This window comes from Trichosurus vulpecula, chromosome 7 (genome assembly GCF_011100635.1).
Source record: "Trichosurus vulpecula isolate mTriVul1 chromosome 7, mTriVul1.pri, whole genome shotgun sequence".
NCBI classification, from domain to species: domain Eukaryota; kingdom Metazoa; phylum Chordata; class Mammalia; order Diprotodontia; family Phalangeridae; genus Trichosurus; species Trichosurus vulpecula.
In genome coordinates this window covers 80,095,839-80,122,719 of record NC_050579.1, presented here as the reverse complement: position 1 = coordinate 80,122,719, position 26,881 = coordinate 80,095,839, and the positions used below count along the sequence as shown (strand labels likewise).

The 26,881-nt window shown below is 42.3% G+C and overlaps 1 protein-coding gene across 1 annotated transcript in view; it reads right to left on the bottom strand.

Annotated features, from left to right (window-relative positions):
* Nucleotides 1-26,881, bottom strand: part of BCAR3 (BCAR3 adaptor protein, NSP family member) — a 177,140-nt gene that overhangs the window by 136,315 nt on the left and 13,944 nt on the right. The window lies entirely within an intron of this gene.

The following is a 26,881-nucleotide window of genomic DNA, read 5'->3' as shown; positions in this document are numbered from 1 at the left end:
GGGAGGTAAAATGATTGCCCAGGGTGGCACAGATAATAGACGTCTGAGGCTGGATTCGTACCCAGGCCCACCTGACTCCCAAGTCTTCCACTCTACCCACTGGGGCCAACGCTGCCACAGCTAAGGGCTGTAACCTTGCTCTCCTTTCCGTGCCCCGACGAACCAAACCTCCTTCTGTTGTTGAATGACCTACGATTGTTTCATTTCACTCCATACGTCAGACCTAAACTGCCGGAAGGCCGGCCCAAAGAGCCAACCCAGCTCTGAATTTAGGCTGCCGCTCTCATCTGGTACTTATGGCTACGTAGCTTTTCATCTCTACATGCCTCACTTTCCGGTGCCCGTGCCGACAAGACGGACTTTAGACTCCTTGAGAACATGGATCACTTCCTGTTTTTTCTTTGTGTCTCCAACACTGCCCAGGAGTGTCTTAAACACAGCAGCCTTTGTGCATGGAATACTGATTGATGGATGGATAGTTGATTGAATTAAGGAGACATAAGACAGAAAAAGGAAAGGTATAACAAGAAAGAAGGGAGAAAGAGAATAAAGAAAAAGGGGTGAATGCATATGGAGAGTGAGGTCTGATGGAGGGCTAATAACAATTGGTACCTAGACCCTAGGTTGTTTACCCCTCTCTGTAGATATCAATCAGTCAGCAAGCATTTAGGTTCCTACTATGTGCCAGGCAATGAAAAAATAAGGCATTTCCTTGTTGTCAAGAAGCTTATTAGCACAATACAATCAGTTTGGCTTTAGAGCCAGAAGATCTTGGTTCCAAATCTGGACTCTGCTACTTACTACGTGAATGACCTTGGGCAAACAGCTTTATATATCTGCTTGTGCCTTCATTTCCTCATCTGTAAAATGAGGGAATGGAACCAGGGATATCTGAGATCCCTTCCAGCTCTCTGTCTACAATCCTATGATCCCACGATTGAGGTTATTGTTATGTGTGTCCTTCGTTCTCCAAAAGGACCATGGCATCAGGGAAATGATGACATGACTCGCAGTTAACTTTGATTTGAGTGAGGGAGGGCTCTGCAAGGTCACCAGCCTCACTTTCTCCTCCAGAGCCCTCCGGGTCCAGTGGCCTGATGTTCACCAGGATGACTGGAGATGGCCCAGGATGCAATGGAAGACCCTAGCCCTTCTAAGCTAAGGTCTTTTCAGGTTCTCACTTTGAGTGAGGTAAAGCCCATTCAATGTGAATAGGCCTCTTTAAGAAGTTAATCAAGGGATGGCCCCTTTAATCAAAAATTAAAAAAAAAAAATAAAACTGGGAAGGGAAGACCCTCAGGGTTCCTGCCCAAAAGAGAAACAGTTACTATTTAGTATTTACATTGACTCTGCACTAGGAGGGCAGGGACCTATTAGTCCAATATATGAGTTCCAGAGTGAAATGGGTTTGATTGAGGTAGGGCCAATGGGGAAGACGGAAGATTAAGAACTGGAAAATCAGGAAAGGCCACTTAAAAGAAGTAGGCATCTACACTCAGCCTTGAAGGAAGCTGGAGGCTCCAGGAGGAAGAGTCTAAGAGCTTTTCAATCCTGTGGCCAAGGCCAAAATATGGAGGCAAAAGACAGAATACCATATACAAGGAACAGTGAGGGTAGAGTGTTGGGGGGGGGTTGTGTGTCATCAGCCTGGAAAAGTGGGATGACATCAGGGATTTAAATGCCCAACAGGTCAATCTATATTTTATCTTTGATGCAAAAGGGAGACCCTGGAGCCATTTGAAGAAGGAAGTGACATGGGAAAACCTGGACTTTTGGAATATAAATCTGGTAGCTGGGTAGAAAAAGGTTTGGAGGCAGGAATGACTGGAGGTGAGAGCCAAATGTGTACACAAATCTCAGAATAAGGTCTTCTATCTGTTTTTCCATGTTTATGTTAAGTGGAGGTGATGTCAGAAGAGGATCACAGGAATCAGAGTTAGAAGGAAAGGTAAGAGTTCATTAGTCCAACCTCCTCATTCCATAGAAGCAGAAACCAAAGCTGTTGCTGGCACTGACCCACATCCTCCACCTCCAAAGCAAGCGCTCTTCATGGCCCACACACGAATTATATTGAAGAATTTAGGCCCAAGGAACTTAACTCCCTGGTTTAATAATAGTAGTAATGATAATAATAACTACATGTACAGCACATGGAGCAGCTAGGTGGCATGGTGGGCCTAGAGTCAGGAAGACTCATCTTCAAACCTGGCCTCAGATGCTTACTACCTGTGTGACCCTGGGCAAGTCACTTAACCCTGTTGGCCTCAGTTTCCTCATCTGTAAAATGAGCTGGAGAAGGAAATGACTAACCACTCTAGTATCTCTACTAAGAAAACCTCAGATGGGGTCGTGAAGAGTCAGACACAAATGAAACAACTCAACGACAGAATATAGCTTTTATTATGGGTCAGGCACTGTGCTAAGTACCTTATGATTCTTATCTCATTTGATCCTCATAACAATGCTAGAATGGTGGAGGGGGGGTGCAATTTTACAGATGAGGAAACTGAGGCAAACAAGAATTAAGTGGTTTGTTCAGGGTCACATAGCTATTAACTGTCTGAGGCTAAATCTGAACTCAGGTCTGTTGAGTTCAATGCCCTATTGACAGCACCACCTAGCTCTTCTTTTAAAAAGAGGGGGAAAAAAGGAAGCAAGGAAACATGAATTTATTAAATATCTCCTATGGGCCAGGCACTGTGCTAAGTGCTTTACAAATATTATGTCATTTGATGCTCAAAGCAACCATGGAAGGTCAGATGAGGACACTGAAACTGAGGCAAACAGAGGTTAAGTGATGTGCCTAGGGTCACACATCTAGTAAGTGTTTGAGGCCACATTTGAACTCAGGTCTTCTTAATTCTGGGTCCACCCACCTCATCCCCACCTCCACCCACTGTGCCAACTAGCTGCCATATATACGAAGCATATATATTTGCAACGGCAACCACACTGGCATACCCAGGACGTCTGCTAGTGCAGGTTCTTAGATCTGCTTTACTAAGGAAAGCAACTTAAAAGAGGTCAATGATCTTCTTTAATTACATAGAAAAAATACAAAGAAGAATAAAGACCAACAGACAGGGCTCTACTATCTGAATCAAAGCTTTACATCCACCACTGAATCGAGAGAGGCTTTACCTCTGAGGAGTCAGAGAGCTCTGAACATATGGCCACTGAGAGTCTCAACAAGGGAATCACATCTTTCTCATAAGTGAGCCCCCAAAGCAAAAGCTCACCTCTTAGAATATATACTCTTTAGGCTCAGTGCCTAATTAGAAATTAACAAAAGGTGTGCAAGCCTTCCTACAAGCAAACAAGCTTTCCTTAACGGGCTCCACATGAGGCCCATTGATGGGCAGGGAAGATCTTATTCCCCACTGACCTTATGATATTCTTCCTAACTTCCCTATTTCTTTTGAGGGCATCATCAGATCATCTTCAACGCTGTGTTCTCCCTCATTCCCAATTTCCAAATCAGGTACCACGGCCTAGAGTCTTCCTCCACAACATTTCTTAGATCCATCCCCTTTTTCCACTCAAGCAGCCTCCGAACAGACTCCTCCTAATTCGCTTCTCTGCCTCTAGTCTTCTCCTCACTAGTGTCTCCTAGACAAAGCTGCCAAATTGATATTCTTTAAGTACAAGTCACCCCCAGCTTGAGAAGTTTAAGATAAAAAACAAACTCCTTTGTTTGGCACTTAAATCTCTTATCTTGTTCCAGTCTCTTTCTAGTAAGATTTCACATTGCTTCCCTTCCCACTCCCCTCCCCAAAACCATCCCATTGGCTATTCCCTAGACCCTTTGCATAACAATGTAACATTTAATTCCTATAGTGTTTTATAGACACCAGTGTCTTCATATCTTCACATTTGAGCCTAGAATCCCTGTGAAGTGGAAAGTATAAGTATTATCTTCATTTTTACAGCTGATGAAACTGAGAATCAATCAGACTCGCCCAAGGTCACACTGTTAATAAGAGGCAAAGGTGGGACTTGAATCCCAAAGTTCTGACTCTAAATCCAATGCTCTTACAATCACACCATGTGCCAGGAACTGGGGATGCAGCCCCTACCAGCCAAGAGCTTGGATTCCCAGCTATATTCTAGAAGTCATCTAGGGGAGAAGGAATGATTCCAAGAGGAATTAGGCTGCCATTTTTCACTTAGGGTTCCACTGGGAACAATGAAAGGGCTAAACCCAGGGCCTCGAAGGCCTCTGCAGTGCCTGCAAGAGTGACCTATGAATCCTTGATAGTTTCTTTGAAAAGGTTATTGCAGACTTTAGGTAACCACTAAGATCCCCAAGACCACCAAGAGCTCATTCCACAGCTCAACGAGCACCTAGGATGATGATGTGGAAAGAAAACAGGAAGGAAAGAGGAAGATAACAGAGCAAATTTGTATAACTGTAATTAATCAGTGTTATAATCAAATAAAGAAGGAAAATCATAGTCTGTAACTATGATTTCATCTCACTGGTTTAGGTAACAACTAGTCACTTCATTGACCAGGCAGTTCTTCTATGACTATAGCTATTCCTTCCACATTGTGGGGATAGGGGGTAATGGGGTGGGTGGAGGTGGGTTAAGGGCTCCACAATCTGAAAAATCTGTGTAAAATTTTTGGGTGCTCCATTTTTACCCAGAAAGAAGTCTGAATTTTGTCGTTTTCTTGTATGGGGTGCTTACAGTAACATTGTAAAATCTGTGTTATGCATTTCTGAGTTTTGGAACTTTTTCTGTTTGTCTGCATGTTGTTTGTGACTTCTGCAAAACTCCCCCCAAATTCCCATTTAATTTCTTGTGCTAACCCGCAATACAGCAAAACTATGATGGGGAAAGTCTCAATGTAGAAGGGATAACTGTACTATAACCTAAGAGAGTTGCCCGAGGACACTGAAAATGAAGGTGACTTGCCTAGGGTCACACAGTGGGCATTTGACAAAAGGAAGAAAGACTTGGACTCAAGTAACCTCACTGTAGGGCACACCCTCTCTGCCCGCTATGCCACGTTCTCCTCTAAAATAAAAATCTTTTCATCTTCAGGGAAGAGGAAGGAGTGACAAAACAAAGAATACTCCAAAATCACTAAGTCTAGAGAGCCAGCTTAAACCAAATTCAGCTACCTGTATTTGAGCTTGGGTTGAAAAGATAAAACTATTTTTGTCCTCTTCTTCACTGCAGGTTAACCATACAAAAAACCAAAAACAACCACAAAAAAAAAAAACACAACTTGTCCTATAGAATCCTCTTTCTTCTATGAAAGAGTATCTAATTAACCCCAAAAGACAAGGCAATAAACAGTTCCTGAAGCAGGGATTTACGGTCTCTATAAAAATAACCTTGGAAAATAAAAACCGTAGACAAAAAAGGTTTTGCACTTACACCATTAACATGAATAAAGTTGCTAATGGGGACGCGAGTCTTTATTCCCAAAGGTTCAGGGGGGCCACCTATAAGAGGAATTATTGTCAAACAGATATACTTGGCCTATAAAGAAAAAGCAGCAGACAAAGCAGGAGTGAAATACTATTCTTCAGGCCTGTACATACCACTATGTAAGCATTTCAGAAGAAAATTAATTGTCAAATTGGGCAGCAGGGGCACACAAAGAGTTTCTGCCAAATACTCAAGGTTGAATACTCAGATAAGCAGAGGACAGGAACAGTGAACGGGGAATTGAAGGCTTTGGTCTCCACACAAAGCAAGCCAGCAACAATTGGAAAGTAGCTGTTTTATAAGACAGGGCATGTTTTTTAAAACTCCCTAAAAACTTGGAAATGGAGCAGCAAGGTGGTACAGCGGATACAGCCCTGGGCCTGGAGACACCAAGACTTGAGTTCAAAATCAGTCTCAGAGACTTAGTACCTGTGTGACCCTGGGCAGATCACTTCACTCTGTTTGCCTCAGTTTCCTCATCTGTAAAATGAGCTGGAGAAGGAAATGGCAAACCGTTCCAGTGTCTTTGCCAAGAAAACCCCAGATGAGGTCCCAAAGAGTCAGACGTGACTGGAGAATGACCGAACAACAACAAAACGTTGGAGAGCCAAGAATCTGTATGCATTGTTATCATTCTCACATGCCAAGGGTATCATTACAAATACAATGTTTTTCCTTACAATGATTTAACGTTTTAATTTGCAGACTTCATTTGGGTGGGATTAAAAGTGAGGTATGAGAGGCAGGATTGGCATCATTGATGAAGACTACCCAGGAGTCAGGAAGTCATGAGTTCAAGTCCCTAGTCCCGTTTCTGATCCAGACTAGCTTGTCTGACGACTCAGGGCCCCCAGCCAACTCTCAGACTAAAAGCTGCCAATGAGTTGCTGATCCTGTATTTGTTGAGGAAGTTTTCACCTATGAAATTATAGTCTGGACCTCTACCCAACAACTCACTCTCTTCACCTCCCCCCCCCCAAACCCCTGTAAAGCAGTTAATAAATATAACTTCATCTTCATTTGACCAACACTGGGGAGTGCCAAGAGTTTTAGTGAAGGCTTAAACTACTAAAGGGAAGCTAGGTAGTGTAATGGGCAGCTAGGTGAAGCAGTGAATAGAACACCTGGCTTGGAATCAGGAAAATCTGAGTTCAAATCCTGCCTCAGACGCTGACTAGCTGTGTGATTCTAGGAAAGTCCCTTAACCCTGTTTGCCTCAGTTTCCTCATCTGTAGAATGAACTGGAGGAGGAATGGCAAACCACACCGGTATCTTTGTGAGGAAAACCCCAAATGGAGCCATGAAGAGTCTGGCACAACTGAACAGCTACAACATCTGGCTATTAAAGCTTAACTCTGTACTAGGAATTTTGGGATATTTTGTATAAGAGATGGCATTTATTCCATATCACCTATATGCCACTCACTGTACTAGACAAGATCTAAGACAAAAATTAAGTAGCCTGTAGTTGAAGGCAGCTTACAATGTATTTATAGATAAGTTTGTACACAATTAATGCAAAGCAAACTTTTCTTGGGGGAGGAAGGAGCACTGGTGGTTGAGGGAATTTGGAAAGTGGCGCTGGAGCAGGCTTTGTAAAAGGTGGCTGTAGGGTTTGGGAGGGGAGAGTGCACCGTGGCTAGACATGCCCTCAACTAGTTCCAAGACAAGTGGACTATTCATTCAACAAGCAGAGGCCAGTGTCTCTCACTGCATCGGGCCCATCTCCAATCATCTCAATCCTTATCTTGTCATTGGACCCAGGTGGCTCCAGAGGAGAAAGTGAGGCTGTTGACTTTTCCCAATCTTGCCTCACTTAAATTCAATTCACTTTCAAGTCACAACCTCCCCTTCCTAGGGAAGGACAAACAACAAGAATAAACAACAATTTGTTAAGTGCTGTTAGGTACCTGGGCTCCTGTGCTAAGTAAAGGCTGGGAATACAAATACAGGCCAAAAAAGATGATAACCGCCCCTCCCCCCACCTCTTAAAATCTAAAATCTCTCAATCAGTCTCTCTCTCCCCTCCCCCCCAACTCACCGAAAGATATGGACAATAAAGCCTTACTCACTGGCAGGTTTTTTGCTCGTGGGAAGGAGACAGTAGTGACCTTGTTCTGACTGTTTTCACTAAGGCTTAATTTTTAAAACATCTACCTATGATTTACATAGAAAACAATACATGGTGTCCCAAAAGTCTTGGTTCATCTTAAAGCTTGTGTAAAGTCTAAAGCTACACCAAGGCTTTTGTATATCAATAGATATGTAATAAATCCACCCAATGGCTAACTTGCAAGTAGCGTTCCTATTGACTAGGCCTTACTCCAGTCAACTCAACAAGCAATTATTATAAGACCTGCACTAAGCTAGACACAGGGGCAAAGATGGAAATCACTGATCTCCAGGAGTTTGCACTCCCTTAGAACTGATGTACGTGTGTGGGGGGCACACTCCGGATTAGCAAACACACAAACAAAAGTCCCTGCCCTCAAAGAGCTTACACTCCACAGGAGAGAAACCCCTCAATTCAGTAAAGACCTACACGGGAGCAGAGAGGAGAAGGCAGGTAGGGATACCAAAAGGGGGAGTGGGAGAGGAGGGGAGGTTAATTAGATAAGGACTAGTTAGAATTAGCACATTGTTTTCTACAAATAGATGAAAGGTTTGACCTTCGGAATACAAAGTTAGTTAAGCACTTGCTAAACAGACAGTGCCCCTATAGGGCCCCAGGGGGAGGTACGAAGATGAACTAACGCTGCGTCCCAGGCCCAGAAGCTCTCCTCCTTAGAGGCTGAGAACTAGTTTCTAAAGCAGGTTAAATATTTCCCCTTAGATCATGTTTACTTTGCTACTTTGCTTAATGTGCCCTTTCTTTTCTAATGTACTGATAAAAGAAACGCTAGCCTAAGCTCCTATCACACTGACCAAAAATTCTGACTTAGTGGGATCTGATTCAAGGAGGTTTCGCAGTCCCACCAAGCCCCACTCCCATGGATGGTTGGTTGGAAATACCTTCAGCATTCAGTTCCTAAATGCCATATTCCTTAAATCCTTCCAACAGCCAATTTCCACTGAAGAAATGGGGGAAACACCACTCTAGATCAGGCTCTCATCACATATTACTTCAAGTCTACCCCCAGCCCTGACTTTAACCCATTCACTTGCTCAAATGCCAAAGTAATTTTCCAAAAAGTATAAATCTGACCATGTAACTCTCCCTCCCCCACCCTTCAATAAATTTCAGTGGCTTCCTATTACCTTTAGGATGGAATATTAAATCCTGTTTGGCTTTTAAAGCCCATCACCACCTGGATCCTTCCTACCTTTCCAGTCATCTTATACTTAACTGCCTTCCATGTAGGATCTACCAGGGACATAGCTATTTGTTCTTCAAACTCAATACTCTCTCCCAAATCTTTACCTCTTCATGGTCTGTATTCCACCCCCTGCCCCATGCCTGGTTGTCCTCCTTCTTTCTTCATCTTGCTTTCTTGCCTTTCCTTCAAAACTTAGCTCAAATCCTACCTTTTACAAATGATCCTCCCCGCCATGACTGCTCCCTGTGAGCATCTTCCCTCAGAGACTTCCTTCCATTTACACTGTATGTATCTTGTATGTATAATTTTTTTGCATGCATCTCAATTAGAATGTAAGCTCCTTGAAAGAAAGGACTGTCATATGCCTTTATTTGCACCCCCAGTGCTTAGCATAGTGCTAAGTGACACATAGAAAGCAGTCACATAGAAAGCTTTTCACTAACTCCACATTAGCAAGGAAATTTAACCTGGGAACAAAGGACAAAAGATCAGCAGTTAGATACTTACACCTGTCCATTCAGCAAATGTTTATTGAGCCCAAGAAGCTAACATTCCACTCTAATATTATCTTATGATATGCACTATTATAAATAAATCAAACTGGAAAGAGATTTTAAAAATTAATTACGAGGTTTTTGGTTTGTTTGATTTCAAATTAGCCCATTCTCTTCCTAATTAAGTAGACCATATTATCTCAAAATGCTAAAATTCTTTGTAATAACCTAAGGCTGGGGTCCCTAGTTTCTAGTTACAGAGCCCATGTTAACATCCTATAAAAAGAGACTGCTATTTAAAAAAAAAACCACATTTTTATTGCTCTCTTTTGCCTTTGAATCACCTCATTCCCAATAAATTCCTGCTCCTTGTCCAGCATCTGCAGTGGTCCACACTCAAGAATATCCCATCCCTCCCAAGAAGGGAGGAAGAGGCATCCTCCTATCTCCTTTTCAGGGCCAAGATTGACCACTTTAATGAAGCAGTCCTTAGTTCTCATTTTGTGGCTGTTCTTTCCATCTCTATTGCTGTAATAGTCACGGATACTAGCCTCCTAGCTCTGCTTATTTCATTGTATATCATTTCATAGTAGTCTTTCCATGCTTCTCTGTATTCTTCATACTCATTGTTTCTTATATACTTACAGCTTTCTTGTAGTGTTACAGCTTTTTATTAGTTTCTTTTATGCATTTCCCCAAGGCCTTTAACAATGCTATAAAACCTGGGAGCAACTCCTTGATCTGATCCCTTGAAACACTTGTCAATACAACCACATCTCAGTCATTACAATCTACAACAATCGGTGCAATTTGTTTAGTCATTTGATAGCCAATGGGCAACTATTTTGTTGCAAGTTCTTTGCTACTACAAAAAAGTGTGGTTTTAACTATTTTGGTGTTTAGGGTATAGGCCCAAGGACGTGCTAGAGTCAGTTAGCTAGCTGTTAAATTTTCAATGTGAGCTTTTACACTTTGGGTATTGTGAAATCTACAAAAAAGGGCTTGATTTATTATTTTGTTGATTGTCTAGACTTAAGATAGTGATTGAGAAAATGTCAATGATGCAGATTAAACTTAAAAGTGCATTTTGCATATTACCCCCTCTTCCCATGTTGTGAAACTTTTATTATCACATTTCTACCTTATGGACCTTTCGATAATTCCCCTTGTTTTTCCAGAAAGACTGAACCAATTCACAGTTCCACCAAGAATGCATTAGTGTGTGGAAAAGCTACATTTAACTTCCCCAAATCTAGAAGTTAGCTAGCAATTACTGCCAACAAATTCCTAAACTTGGGAAAAGGTCATGACTGATAACTTTGATATTTGGACTGGGGTGCTATTGGGGGTGAGGAGACAAGCTGTCAGGAGAGGTGTTATAATCATAGCAAACAGATTAGAGATCTACCAAACAAAGCTTCAAGGTCTCACAGTGGATCCTGAACTGCCAGTTGAGGACCCGTGACCAAAGGAATCTCTTTAAGATTGGAGCACTGAATTTGGAGTTGGAGAACTGGGTTTGAATCTGGGTGACCAGAGGCAAGTCACTTGACCTTTTGGAATTCTCAGTTTCTTCCTCTGTAAAATGTGAAGGGTTGGACTAGATGGCCTCTCCAGCTCTAAATCTATTGTCCTATGACCTATTGTAGCCTAAAGAGCTCTCATTTTTAGATACAGTATAATGAGATTGTGATTCATTTTATTTTCATCCAAGTGTCTACTTAAAATGGTGTAAACACAATCTCTTCTCCCTTGGATCTCAAGAAGAGGTTTAAACTGGACAAAGAATGTTGCGGGGGGAGGTGCATGTGTGTGAGAGGGGGTGTGGAGCAGAAAGTCATGGTTCCAGGACCCACTATCATTACATAAATCATTTGAGAGTAAGCAAGTACATACTTGTTACTTAACAATGACCCTGAAGTTAACTGGATAAATGGTAGGACATCTCCATCGCTGCTAATGACTAGTCTGCAATCAGTTCAATCAAACACTGCCTCGAGGCCATACATGGCCCCTCTAGGTCCTCAAGTGCAGCCTTTTGACTGAATCCAAACTTTACAATATGAGTTTGGATTCAAAGGGCCGAACTTGAGGGCCTAGAGGGCCACATGTGGCCTCAAGGCTGCGGGTTCCCCACCCCTACTTCTAGGTCTTTTCAAAATAAAATTGAACCACTTGCTGGATCAGCTTCACATTAATATTTCCTTTTTCACATTTCAGATAGGAACATATCTGAAACACCAGGAATGGAGCTAGGTGCTGCTAGAATTTACTGTATTATCCTTTCATGGAAGAGTGGGGGAGAAGCTGATGCTTGAGAAGCTGGTTCTAGGTGAACAAAGGACTGACTTGTAGAGGGAGTGACTTCATCACCCGAAGATGACACGGAGATGGTTAGATCGGCAAATGTATCAATGGAGCAAGGAAATCGTCACTAAGTTTTGTAACATTGTAAAGGGCCGGGGGAAGAGTCTAATAAAGAGTTATTTTATAGCTCTAGGAGGAAGTTAGAGGGTATACAAGCCCACACTTATTTCAAATGTGTCACAACTCAAAGGGCATAGAAATAACAAGGCTTCCAGATGTGAATTAAAAAAATGCAAACTGCTTTTCACAACTCAAATTATAAAACGAGTGAGAAGAGACTCATTCCTTCCTAATTTCCACCATATAATTTCAATTAATACTATATTAATTTCATTGTTGTTATTTAGTCATGTCTAAATCTTCATGACTCCACCTGGGGTTTTCTTGGCAGAGATACTGAAGTGGTTTGCCATTTCCTTCTCCAGTTCATTTTACAGAGGAGGACACTGAGGCAAAGTTAAGAGACTTGTCCAAGGTCACAAAGTTAGTATCTGAGGCTGAATTTGAATTCGGGTTTTCCTGACTCCAGGTCTGGCACTGTATCCACTGCACCACCTGGCTGCCCATTATACTAACAAATTACATCAATAAGATACTATTATATTAAAGGTATGCTTTGCCATTCTAGGGGCATACATACAGGATTCAAAAAGGTCATTTCTGAAGAAGTGGGGAAAAAAGAAAAGTAATCAAAGAGTGCCATTAAATCCTGTAAGCTTCACCTCCACTATCTCATAATCTCACTGATATTCATGAATGAGATTCATTCATATCTACTCTTTTTCTGCTCTACAGCTCAATAAAGGAAAGGAAGTAAAATCAGCATGTTTGGGTGGCAGTGAAAATTAGCTATAAAACTATCTGTGCATATGACAAGGACATTCAGAGCAACATAGAGACAGCTGTAAGACTGTCTTAGATTCAAAGTGACTCTATGTGGACGTACATGTAAATATGCAAGAAACAGTGCGATCAAAATCTCCCAGATTCAGATTAAAATGTAAATGGGAAATCCCAAACAAAATAAAAATACAATACAACATAGATACTGTTAATTTGTGGTTTTCTAAGTCTACAGGTACAAGTCTACAAGTCTATTTGAATTTGACCTCACTGGTTTGGTAGATAGTCAAGAAAACCTCGGTTCAGGTCCATCTTCTATGACATCCTGCCTGTGTGATTCCAAGCAAATCATTCAACTTCTCAATTTCTCCAGGCAACCCTCTAAGATGAATAAATTGCAGATCTTCATAACTACTGTGTAAATGCAAGAATGTGCTGGTAAATGTTTAAACTGGCTCTCTAGAAGAAGGAAAAATTGTACTAACCACCACTCAAGTTTAATTTGCATTATTTACCTTTTCTAGTTCACTTTCTAAAGTCTAGACAATCAACAAAACAAAAACCAAGCCATGGTTTGTACCTTTTGCCAATTTCCAAGATGCAAATGCTCATGGTGAAAATTTAACAACTGGCACATCCACTACACACATCAATATATACATCTACTACTATTTGGACTAACACATTTATTTATCCAACATTTGAGAATTTCCAAGGTATAGAGGCCAGCTATACCAGGAAGACCTGCATTCCTGTTTTCCCTCTGACATATATATGCTGGCTATGTGACCAAGGGTAATTTACTTTAGGCAATCCTCTAAGGCTTTAAGTGGCAAAGAAGCTGTGGGTTCGCACATACCAACAAAATCACAGGTCCAAACCCTTTCCAACTTAAAAAAAAAATAAAAGGGAGGGAAAAGGAATAAGCATTTATATGGTACCTACTGTGTGTTGAGAACTGTGCTAAATTCTTTATAATTATCTCATTTAAACCTCCCAACAACCCTTGGGAGATAGGTGCTGTTTCATCCCCATTTTATGGTTAAGGAAACTGAGGCAAACAGACTTGCCCAGGGTCACACACTAAGTATCACAGGTCAAATTTGAACTTAGGTCTTCCTGACTCCAGGTCCATCACTCTATACATTATCCCACCTAGTTGCCTCTATAGGAAAATAATTTATATGAAAAATAAGAACATACATAAGCAGAAATTTAGTATTTCAATCCTTCAAAAGAGGTGTGATTTTTTTTTAACCAGTGTGGCTAACTTTCCTCTACCAGTGCTGATTGTTACCCCTCCATGTCTTAGCATCTTCTTCATTAGTTCAACTATGACCTCTATGGAGAAGACTCTCAGATTTAGACATCCGGCCCTAGTCTCTCTTCTGAACTGCAGGCCCGCCACATCGCCAACTGCCTGTCCCCAAAACAACTCAGTCTTCGAGTCCAAAACTCATTATCTTTTCACTAAAACCTTCCCCTCTTCCCAACTTCTCTATTTCTGTTAAAGGCACCATGATCTTTCCTGTCACTTCCCATTCACTACCCCAGAGTCATCCCTGACCCTTTACTCTCCTTCACATAGAGTCAGCTGCCAAATCTTAGTTCCTATCTCAATTTCTCTTGAAATTCCTCATCACATATACAGATACCACCTCAGTTCAGGCCCTCCATCATCCTTCCCCTGGATTAATGTCATAACCTCCCAAATGGTCTCCCCTCTCCAATCCATTTTCCGCACAACCACCAAATAGGGACTCCTAAAGAGAAGATCTGACTGCCTCATTCTCCTGCTCAAAAAACATACAGATTTTCTTATACCTCTTGACTAAAATACAATCTTCTTTGTGTGGCTTTTAAAACCCTTCATGATATGGCTCCAGGCTACCTTTAGACATCCCACCAAATCTCTCCTCTTGCTGTCCCCATGTACCATATTCCATCTGCCATCTCCCTGTCCACTGTCTACTCCCCATGCCTAGAATGCATGCCTTTCCTCTTCTACCATTGCCTCACAGAATTCCTAGCTTCGTGCAAAATATAATCTTTTCACTCAAACCCCAGTATTGGATTCATTTCTTTTTCAATATTTCAAGTATCTCTGATTTTGCTGCAGAGTAGATACTCCTTACACAATCTAGAAGATAGTCTTCAAGAATTCTTCCCTCTGTGTGTGTGTGTGTCTATATCCATCTCCATCCTTCTATAACTAACCTGGTCTTTGGCTCTCCGAACTCAACTACTGATCCCGCCTGTACTCAAAAACTTTTCAGGCTGAAGCTGCTGGACCTTAGTTGTTATTGTTGAGTCATATCTGACTCTTCGTGACCCCATTTGGGATATTCTTTGGCAAAGATATGGGAATGGTTTGCCATTTCCTTCTCCAGCTCATTTTACAGATGAGGAAACTGAGGCAAACAGGGTTAAGTGACTTGCCCAGGGTCACACAGCTAGTAATTGAGGCTGAATTTGAAGTCAAGAAGGGTCTTCCTGATTCCAAGCCCAGTGCTCTATCCACTGAACCGTCTAGCTGCCCCTAGCTGGAACTTCACTCCACTGGTACAGCCTCTGAGACCCAAAGATCAACCTCTACGCCAAGATGAGGAATCAGAAGACAATATTCAGGGAAGAATTAGGAATTCCTTTCATTTTGCCATCTGGGGTTACAGCACAGGTACGTACCAGTTAGCCACCGTGTCACTTCTAAGATTTCAAGAAGGGCCTTGAAACCTGCTATTTGTAACTAAGATTCACAGTTCCATATACAATCTTTTTCTATATTTTTTTTTGTATATGAAAACATTCACGTCTTTTGCTGGTTGTCAATTTCATAATAATATTAATTTTTTTTAATAATCAAGAATCAAAGGCCTCAGAAACTCTTGCTTCTCCAAGATCTCTACCTCAATGTCCTCCAATAAACAGGGTCTCCAATGAAAGCAACAGCACCTTGGGCCTAGACACTGAACCCAAATCTCCAGAAGACACGGCAGTGGCCTTTCTCATGAAAAGGGCTGTAACTAGAGTATGCCTAATTATGCAGAGAGAAGCCCTTTTAAGAACCTAGGTGTGGTGCTGAACAGAGTCTATATATAAACACAAAAAGAGATTATTCAGGACCACAAAAGTATGGCTGACTGATAAAGAGTTGGGTAGGTCATAGGTTAGTGACGGTGGAAAGTGAGTCTCTTCTCAGGGCATTATTCTGTCCAACTGAATAGGCAAAGGATGAGAAAACTGGCATATCAAGGCCAATGTGTCTTTTGGCTGACACACACTGCCTGGCACCAGTGAATCGCCAACTTTCAGGCCGTCTGAGGCCAAATACAGAGCTTTTTGGATGTGAACATTGCTCCCTGTGGCTGCTATCTATGTGCCATTTTCCCCCTTTTAAAGGGGTGTGTGTACATTTGTGAAAGCTGACCTTTAGATGTTTGTCTTCCTCCCTCCATGCAAACTCAAAAGTATAATGAAAATCCTGGAGTTTTTAAAACTGAATGAGCAATGAGATATTCCCTAAAACACAAGAAAAAGGTGCTGCCTGAGCCATTCCATTTATGTAGAAATATCTCCCACTATGGCAGCCCTTTAGTGGATCCAATTCTGGACTGGAAGGCAGGAAGAGCTGGGTTCAAATCCTGTCTCTGACTCTTATTACCTACAAAAGCCTGGAGAAGGTATTTAAAGCTGAGGACAGAGCTTCTTGCTGTTGCTCATACTGTACAACCCCATCTCCCTTCTCCAGGCCTTTGCATTTGCTTTCCTCTGATTGCCCTGTCCAATCCATTCCTCCCTGCCCCATCCAATCCATTCCTCCCAGCCACCACTCCTCTATACGTATTGTGTTCCCTTATTAGAATGAATGTAAGATCCTTGAGGGCAAGAATTATTTTGTTCATATATCTGTTGCATAGTACAGTGCCTGGCATATACATGTTTAATAAATGCTTTTTTTCACTCATTCATTTAGCCAGCCAGCCAATTAACAAAGGTGAGCTAGAACCCACGTCCAGGACTCTGGCTGCTATATAGCCCAAAGCCACCCAACCTCCCATTCCCAAATATTAGATCTGCAGCCAGATTCCATCCCCCACAGATTCAGGGATAGGAAATACACATTCTGATCACACCCAAATCAACTCCATTTGACTTACAATCCTGCTCAAGATTTTTCAGGGCTACCTTGCTTCATCTCCAGGCTAGCAGGCATCTACCAGCCCCCACCCCTACCCTGCCCCTTGAGTCCACTGTATGATTCTTTCTTCACTCACCCTCACTCTTGCCCTTCAGTCCAAAGCCAGTTCCTTTGGTGCCTGGGAAAAATAAGATCCTGTCTGGATCCAAGCTCCTTCCTGAGTTGCAGATCCAAATTGCTCCCCTCAAAGCCACCAGAACCAAAACTCAGCAGAATTCAGTGTCCACAAAATTTCTTGTCCTCTTCTGAGACCAGGAGGCATCAAAGATTGCATTTCTTTAGTATCTTCTCTCTCCCCTCATTTCTTCCCTTCTCTACAAACATCTTCCCTACCCTACTTTCATTCCATCTTATTACCCCCTTCAACCAGTCTGTCCCATCTCTCTCCCTCCCTTCTGCCAAACTTAGAAGATCTGTCTGTACTCACTCACTCTACTTCCCTGCCCTTCTTTCATTCTTCTACGGCTAATAATCTACATTCTTCTCTAGCTGTTTAGAGCAAACCTTGGACAGCAGGAAAAGTGTCAGATTTAAGAGAGGACCTAGCTCTTACTGCCTGTGTGATCACGAGCAAATCACTTCAGCCTCTCTGGAATTCAATTTCCTCTGAACACAGTGACTGGCATAGTATGTGCTTTAAAAAATTCGGTCTCTTTGCCTAGCCTGGCCTCATAAAATGAAGGCATTCGACTAGATTGACCTCTAGGGGCCCTTCAGGCTCTAATCTAGGATCCTTGGCTCTTGGATTCACCAAATCTAATCACTAGATCTCTCAGGCCACATTTTCCCAACCTGCAGGCAAACATTTCATACTTTAGAACATTCCTCTTCTTGAAAATTTCTCCTTTGTTGTTGTTGTTGAGTCGTGTCCAACTCGAGTCGTGTCCGACTCTTAGTGACCCCATGGACCATGGTGTGCCAATGCTGTCCAGTGGAATTTCTTGGCAAAGATACTGGAGTGGTTTGCCATTTCCTTCTCCAGTGGATTAAGGTGAACAGAGGCTGAGTGACTTGCCTAGGGTCACACTGCTAAAAAAGGGGCTGGATTTGAATTCAGGTCTTCCTGACTTTGGATCCAGCACTCTATCCACTAAGCCACCTAGCTTTCATGTTTCTCCTACTAGGCTTCTATTATACAACACTATTTTGGGTTTTCTCCTCTGATTTTTCCTTCTGTCCTATTCTCTAACTCTTTTTCTTCTTCTGGCCTAATAAATTTGTTAGCTGTCCCACCTAATAAATTATCCAAGGCATTATCAAAATAATATCAAAATAAAATACCCAAGGCATTATCAAAAGCTCTGTTGTCCATGCCTTATACTCTTTCTTTCCCTTCCAGAAATCTTTCAAGCCTCCAAGGATTCAATTATCTTCTCTACAGGTATGATCCCAAGCCCTATATTTTTAACCACTACCTCTATTTTGAACAGTAGACTGCATTTCCACTTGCTAGCTGTCCTTACCCAGAGGTCCCAATTGTATATTTCTGATTAAATATATCAAAAAATCAAACTCTTCACTTCCAAACCAGCTCCTGCTCCTAACTTCCTCTTTTTGTGAATGGCATCACCATCCTCTGAAGTCAACATACTAAAAACTTATGGTTGTTTTTTTTTTTTTTAGTAGGTGACTCCTCTTCTCCCCAATATCTAACCAAGCCAAGTCCATTCAATTCTATCTCTACCAAGTCTCTCCAATCAGTTCCTTCCTGGTAATTCCTATTGAATTCAATTCACCACAGGTTCCTTATACCAATGAATTCATGGATCCAGTCTCCAGCATAAGCCTTTGATAATGTCTTTTGTGGGGAGGAAGAGAATTTGGAATTTAAAAATCTTAAAAATGAATGATAAAAATCTTTGTTTACATGTAATTGAGAAGAAAATGAAACACGAATGAAATGTAAAAAATGTCTTTCTTGCTACTTTCCAAACACAAATTATAATTACTCATGAAATTGCAAATGAAGAGAATGATTATTCCAAGGGTGGGGAACCTGCGGCGATGAGGCCACATGTGACCATCTACGTGCTCCGGTGCAGCCTTTCGACTGAGTCCAAGTTTTACAGGACAAATCCTTTTATTAAGGGGATTTGTTCTGTGAAGTTTGGATTTAGTCAAAGGGCCGCACTTCAGGGCTTAGAGGGCTACATGTGGCCTTGAGGCCACGAGTTTCCAAACCCTGGATTATTCCATCCGGTCCAAGGGGCTCTTTCTTAACTTTAGGTCATGGACCCATTCAGCAGTCTGGTGAAGTTTATGGACCCCTTTTCAGAATATTTTAAAATACTTGGAGAAACTGCTAAATTACAGTTGAAGGTCAGAGCTAATTGTTTTCCCCAGCCAAGTTCGAGGACTCTCTGAAGCCCATCCACGAACCTCAAAGTGTCTGTGAATCCTGGGTTAAGAACATCAGAGGCTGCTGGTGACACAGTGGATAGAGAGCTGGGCCTGGAGTCAGGAAGACCGGAGTCCAAATCTGGCCTCAGACTGTGAATAGGGAAATCCTGTCAGAATTTAGTATTCAGCAAACATTTATTAAACACATACTCCCTGCAGGGTCCTGGTCCAACCAAACTGACTCCTTAAACTGCTTCCATATCCCATCTGTCTGCAAGGGTTGTCTCCCATGTCTGGAATGCACTTCCTCCTCAATTCCACCTCTTAAAGATCCATTATTGTTCAGTTGTGACCCCATGAACTTTGTCTATGGAGTTTTCTTGGCAAAGATACTGGAGTGGTTGGCCATTTCCTGCTTTAGCGCATCCTCATTTTATAGATGAGGGACTTAGAAGTTAATAGGAGGCAAACAGGAGTTAAAGTGACTTGTCCAGGGTCCCACATCTAGTAAGTGTCTGTGGCCTGGATTTGAACCCATATCTTCCAGACTCCAGACTCAGTGCTCTATCCACTGTACCACCTAATTGCCCCCAGCCTCCTTCAAGGCACAAACACAGATCAGGGGCTACCTCCAACATAAGACCTTTCCTGACATTTCACCCCCAGGTGCTAGTGCTTGGTCCCCTGGAAGTTACTCTGTCTGACTCCGCACATTTCCCATCCAGATCTCCCAGAAAGACACCAGGCCCAAAATAGTGAGGGTGGTTTGCTAACTGACCAGCTATTGCCCTTCCTCCACCATTAGGAGCAGTGACATCCAGAGATCTAATCCATCCCTCTTCATTAGGGGCTTACTTAACCACTCAGATTTGGGACTTGCCTTGGGCAGAGCTGGGACCCTTTCCCTCCCTAATTTCCAGCCATTCCCTAACCCAGTGGGTAGTCTTTCTCCCAGGTGGTCTTCAAACACACCCAGATCTCCAGTATCTTTAAGAAATGCTGGCTAGACCCTAAAATCCCCTGAAGCTATCCTATATTTGTCATCTGCCAAATTTCTAGCAGAAGTGGTCTACATTCATTCACTGCCTTTACTTTCTCTCCTCCCACTCACTTCTCAATCCTTTCCAGTCTGGCTTCTCTTGGGAAAATGCTCTTTGCAAGGTCACCAAACATCTCTTTAGTGCTAAATCCTAAGACTTCTTCCCCAGTCCTCACCCTTCTGGCTCACTCTTAGCACTTAACAGCGTTGCTCGCTTCCTTCTGGATACTTTATCCTCCCTTAGTTTTCACTGTCATCAATCTCTTTTTACCCATCCCATCCATTCTCAATCTCCTTTAAATTAAAGTTCATCAGCCATATCCCACCCATGCTATGAGTGTGCACCCCATGGCTCTGTCCTGGACTCTCTTCTGCAGTGATTCGCCCTTTCCTTCTCCAGTTCCTTTTATGGATGAGGAACTGAGGCAAACTGGGTTAAGTGACTTGCCCAAGGTCATACAGCTAGGAAGTATCTGAGGTCACATTTGAACTCAGGAAGATGAATCTTCCAGACTCTAGGCCTGTCACTATATTCACTGTGCCACCTAGTTTCCCCTCTCTCTATTTTACAGCTGAGAAAACTGAAGGAGACAGAGGTTAAGTGATTTGCCCAAGGTCACACTGAGATAAGAATCTGAGATTGGGTCTTCCTGACTCCAGGTCCAGTACTCATTCCACTCAGCCACCTAGCTGCCATCTTAGATTCACTCTCTCCATACACACACACACACACGTATATATGTATATACACATGTATACATATATGTATATATGTTTGTGCATGTGTATATGTATATACAACACATAAAAACAACACATACACATCTATACCTTCATATACACATATGCATGTGTGCACATATAAATAACATACCTATACACACATCTACATATATACCTACATACACATATATACATACCTACATAGAGAGAGTTCCCATATGTATTTCTCTCTCCCCTATTAGAATGTAAAATCTTTGGGAGGCAGAATAACATAAAGGAAAGAATCTGGAGTTAAAATCCTGCCTGATACCTATTGCCACCCTCAGGCAAATCAGTTAACCTTCTTGGGTCTCAGTTTCCCCATCTGTAAAATAAGTGGGTTAATCTAGATTGGCTCTAAGGTCCCTTCCAGCTCTAGCTTTATAATCCCTGAGAGCAAGGACTCGTTCCAATTCAGTGATTGGCACTTCCCCAACAAGGGAAGAGTTGGGCAATCTCCGAGAGTAGGGGACCAAAAAGTGAGCGAATGTCCACACAGAGCCACATCCAGAGAGAAATGAAAGGATTTCGTCCCTTGGCTACATGGCCATCAGAATGATTTGGGTAATAAAGGAACAGGTTTCCTCTCAACCTAAGGAAATTCCCAGATTTGAGTGAAAATGCCTCCCAGGAAGGTAAAGGAATCAAAGAGATGAGCGCTCACACCAGGGCTGTGATGTTAACAGGAAATCCTGCCATTGAGCCAAGCCTCCCAGAGTCTACAACTCTGTGCCCAATGACAACGCCTTCGGAACATCCAGGAGGGTGGAGGACTCCACTGTTCTGGCTTTGGCCATCATTCAAAACCACAAAGACAAGGGAATGGAGCCAGGGGGAAGATGAAGCCAAGAGACACAGGTTCCTGAGGGCAAAGGCGGATTCCTGGACTGAGATTCTTCTGCCTGGCTCCCTGTGGCATGGCCCTGGTCTCACACAGTGGTGAGAGGACTGGGCAGGCTCTGGGGATTGGCTCCATCTATTCTACAAAGAACCTTGGACCATGCTCAGAGGTGCCAATATTCTCAGAGGGCTGTTGATTTTAGAGGCCCCTCAATACGTGTGGGTGGGATGGCTCAGCTATTTGAATTGTGAGGTCAGCGGAGAAAGAACTCTTCTCCAGTGCCTCCCACATTGCTGCTGTTTAATTAATTTTTTCTTGTTATTTTAGGTTGGGAGGTGGGATTTGATCAGCATGAGGAAACTCTTTCCACGGGTGCAGACTGGCAACCCCTATAATTTAGGAACACAGATTCAGAATTGGGAAGGACCAGAGACATCTAATCAAACCACACTTTACAGATGATGAAACTGAGGCTCAGAGTCACGCAAGTAGTATTAGAAGGAGGATTTGAACCCAGAGCCTCTGGCTCTAGAGCTATGGGGCCTTAGAGAGCTGCCTGAATCGGTTGTCGGCTAAGAGATTTGCCTAGGTCTTCCTGACTCAAAAGCTAGCCCCCCATTCCCTACACCATTTTGCTACCTTTTGTCTTTCAGAGGCTACTATGGTACAGGGTTGACCTTGCTATTAAGGACCTGGGTTCAAGTCATGATGCTCATTAACTGAGACCACAGGCAAGTTTCTTTTTCTTTGAAGTAGGGATAATAGTACCTCTAATGACTACACATCAGGGGGATTAAAATTTCCAACATGATAACATTTAATAAATACTTAATATTCACTGAATTAATGACAATAATAAATGATGATGATTTAGCCAGCATGGCATCATGGATAAAAGAATGGCCTTGGATTAAGGAAGACCTAGGTTCAAATCCAAATGTCTGAGACGTGCTATGTGGCCACAGATAAAACATTTAAACAACTCTCAGAGACAAGCTTGTAAATGAGTAGCTGATCTGCTATAGGGGTTGGAGTTCCCAAAGAGAAGGAATCACAGGCCAGAACCAAAATCGTAATGAAAATTAGGCAGCTACGTGGCTCAGTGGATACGGCCTGGGCCTGGAGTCAAGAAGATGTCAGTTAAAATCTATACACTAGCTGTGTGAGACACTGGACAAGTCACTTGACCTGCCTGCCTCAGTTTCTTCATCTGTAAAATGTGCATATGGTACTTGTTGGGAGGATCAAATGAGAGAATATTTTAACGTTAAGTGCTATGATACCACAGTTATAGACACGTTCTTATGGGAAAGGGGAGGACCCTGTAGACTGAGTCACAGAACCAGAAGGCATTTATGTGTTAGGTAGGTGGAAGCAGGATTTTCTGAGAAGAGCCTAAGGCACTTTCTGTAGAAACCTGCCCCCATCCCCACCCTGAGGCTACCAACAGGCCAGGACCCAGTCTAATTTTTCCAGGTAAAAGATTTCAGTTTTGTTATCTGAATTGGTCACTGCCAATTAAAATTAAAATCCCCAACAGTATGAAATGACAAAAAAATGACAAATCACAAATGATTTGAAGCAAACCAAAATCAGTCACCTCGTTCTGGGCAATCTGTTCAGAGCAGCTCCTCTTAACCTGGAGACAGGCAGGGCTGAGCAGCTCTCACATGTTAAAAAAAAATGGTCTGTTTCTCAAGAGAAATGGAGCTCCCAGGTCTCAGGTGGGAGCTCAGAGTCAGGGAGTGGCTGCTATTTTTTATACCTTTGGACTAGAAACCAGGAGACCAGAATTGATCAATCAACCAATCTCTCTCTCTCTCTCTCTCCCTGGCTTCATTTATGACTGTTTCACCTTAGGCAAGTCTGCTTCTCAGTACCCCAATTAGTTCATTTGTAAAAATAAAAGCGAGGCCATATACCCTCTCTGCTTATTGAGAAGATTGAGAGCAAGAAAGTTTATGTAGTACTTAGATTCTTCTGAATTTAGAACTCAGAAGCTACACAAATGTGTTGGGTCTGTGAATAAACATGTGTATGTGTGTCTGCATTTAAGTATGTCCCCTGAAGTATAACTCCTTACATACTTACTCAGAATTATACTGCAGATCACAGGGTCATCAAATCTGCAGCTAGAACTCAGAATCCACCTAGTCCAATCCCTCCCTCCTTCATTATACAGATGAGGAAACCGAGGCCCAGGGAGTTTAAGTGACTTGGTCAAGGTAGTAAGGAGCAGGCCTGGGATTCAGACACAAATCCTTTGACTCTGGTCAATGTTCTTTTGCTTATCACACAAACGCAAATTATTATGGTTTTTCCAATAATTGCTTTACGCTGCATCACACACAAACAAGCTCAAATTGATCTTCCTAAATTGTAGTTCTGACCATGTAAACCCCACTTCCTCATTCAATGAATTCCTATGGCTCCCTGTTACCTCTGAGATCAAACAGAAAATCCGCTGGCATTTATCGTTGTTTAGTCGTTTTTTAATCATATCTGACTCTTCATGACCCCATTTGGGATTTTCTTGGCAATGACACTGAAGTGGTTTGCCATTTCCTAGATAAGGAATAGATAGGCTAGATAAGCCTATATTACAGATGAGGAAACTGAGGCAAACAGGGTTACACAGCTAGCAAGTGTCTGAGGCAAGATTTGAATTTAGGACGATGCCTTCGTGACTCCAAGCCCAGTGCCCTGTCCACTGTACCACCTAGTTGCCCCCTCTGACATTTAAAACCCTTCATAATCTGGCCCTCTCCTCCCTTTCCAAATGTCTAATATTTTACTCTCTTCTGTGGACTCTGAGATCCAATGATACTGACATCCTTGCTGTTCCTAACATAAGATACTCCATCTCCCAACTCCAGGAATGTTCACAAACCATCCCAGACACCTCAAATTCTCTCCCTCCTCACCTCCACCTCCCGGCTTCCCAGGCTTCCTACAAGTCCCAGCTAACATCCTAAATTTTACAAGAAGCCTTTGCCAATCCCCTGTAATGCTAAGGCTTTCCCCCTTTGTTGATTATCTCCAATTTATTCTATACATAGCTTGTTTGCACATATTTCTATACATGTTGTCTCTACCAGTAGATTGTGAGTTCCTTGACAGCAGGGACTGTTTATGCTTTGTGTTCCAAGGCTTAGCATGGTACCTGGCACATAGTAGGTGTTTAATAAATGCTTTGTTGTTGACCAATCTCTGACATTAATGTAAATCTTGAATAAAACATGGTAGCCAAAATCCCAGCAGTCGCTGCTTATTAAGTTATAGTGAACACACACACACACACACACACACACACACACAACAAACCTTCCAAAGATCCTGGACTTCAAACTAAGGACTTGTACCCACCCTCAGAAGGACACATTCTTCAGCTCAAAATACTGACCTCTGCCCAAGAGAGCTTTGCAACCAAAGCTTTGAACTCTAGGCAGAATGACGGTATGGACCTTGAGTGTTTATTAAGGACTTCCTCAAGATAGAAAGGAGGACTATTAACTGCCATTTCCCCTGTAACAGTTGGCACCCTGCCATGCCTCAGAACTTCAAGAGAAGGAACTTGTACAACTCTCAGAGAAGCAGGGAGCTCTCCATAGCCCTCAGCTGCATTTGGACTTGATGCCTGTGACCACCCCAAGATGGTCAGCCCCAGCTGTGGGTCCTTTGCCCCTGTTAACTCTCTGCTCATCAAGAGACAGACACAAACTGATGCAAAGTGAAGACAATATTCACGACTATGAGGATGTGAGTGGAAAAAACGACGCTCAAAACTGAATACTGCATGATTATAATGACCGAGCTCGTCCCTGAGGAAGAGGTTTGAGAATGTAATTTTTCTCTTCTTTGCAGAGATGGGAGGATCTGAGTGCGGAATATATAATATTCCATATAATAGGATGCATTACATGGAACAGAATTACATTAATTGGTACCTAATTGTATATATATTCCACATAATATATAATAATAAGGATATAATATCAGATATCTGGCTACTGAACAGCTTTTTTCCTCCTTTTTTAATTTTTGTTATAAGGGATGCTCTCTCAGGAAGAGCGGGGAAGGACATATTGGACAAAGAGGTGATATAAAAATATGAAAACAAAAAGCAACCAATAATTTTTTTAATTATTCTCTTAATTAGGGAGAAGAGATAATTGCTCATCCTGGAAAAATCTGTCTATACTCACTGACCCTACTGCCTCTCCTCTCACTCCAGCCTTTGCAATAATCTAGCTTCCACCTCATTATCCAACTGAAACTGTTCTTTCCCAAATCACCAATAATTTCTTAATTATATACAGCTGCCAAAATTATTTTCCTAAAACTCAGATCTGACACTGTCACTCCTTTCCTTGATCATCTCCAGTGGCTCCCTATTGCCTTGGATCAAATATAAACTGTTTAGTTTTTAAAAGCCCTTCACCACCTGGCCCCCTCCTATCTTTCCTGCCTTGTTCTATATTACTCCCTCTCCTGGACTAGTCCAACTGGCCTCACACACAATGCTCCATCTGTAGCCTCTCTGTCTTTGTTTGCACTGGCCATCCTCCATGCTTGGAATGCACTCCTTTCTCCCCTTTGCCTTATGGAATCCCACTCTTTCTTCAATAGTCAGCTCAAGCACCAGCTTCTCTATGAAGCCTTTCTTAGTCCGTGCAAGGAATCAGGCTCTCCCACCCAAACCCCCTTGTTCTTACTTACTTTGTGTGTGTTAATTAACATTTATTCCTTTTATATTTAGTCCATATATGCCTATATATGTATTTATTTTCTCCCTCATTAGAATGCAAATTCCTTATAAGTAGGGATTGTTTCATTCTTTGTATTTGCATCCCCAGCACCCATCACAGTATCAGGCACACAGCATTAATAAACACTTGGGGATGAGCGATCCTTGGCCTGATTAGGGATCTGGTCTTTTTTTCTCCTTTGCTTTCCTAGTACCTAACCATAGGCCTTGCTTGCAGAGGGCACCTGATAAATCTTGGGAGTTAAATTCAGTACCTCTCCACTAATCTGAAAAGTCAGCTTTTGCAGAGAGCTACCATCTCTCTGACCTGAGGTTACCACACATGTGAGCCCAGCTTCAATGATCAAGGGGGATTGCAGGGATTCCTCCAAGCCCTAAGCCAGCCTTTGAACCTAGTAAGCTGGACTCAACCCAGTAAGGACTTGCATCTCCATTTCTTCCTGAGAATACATGGGGCTCTCCCTCCATCCC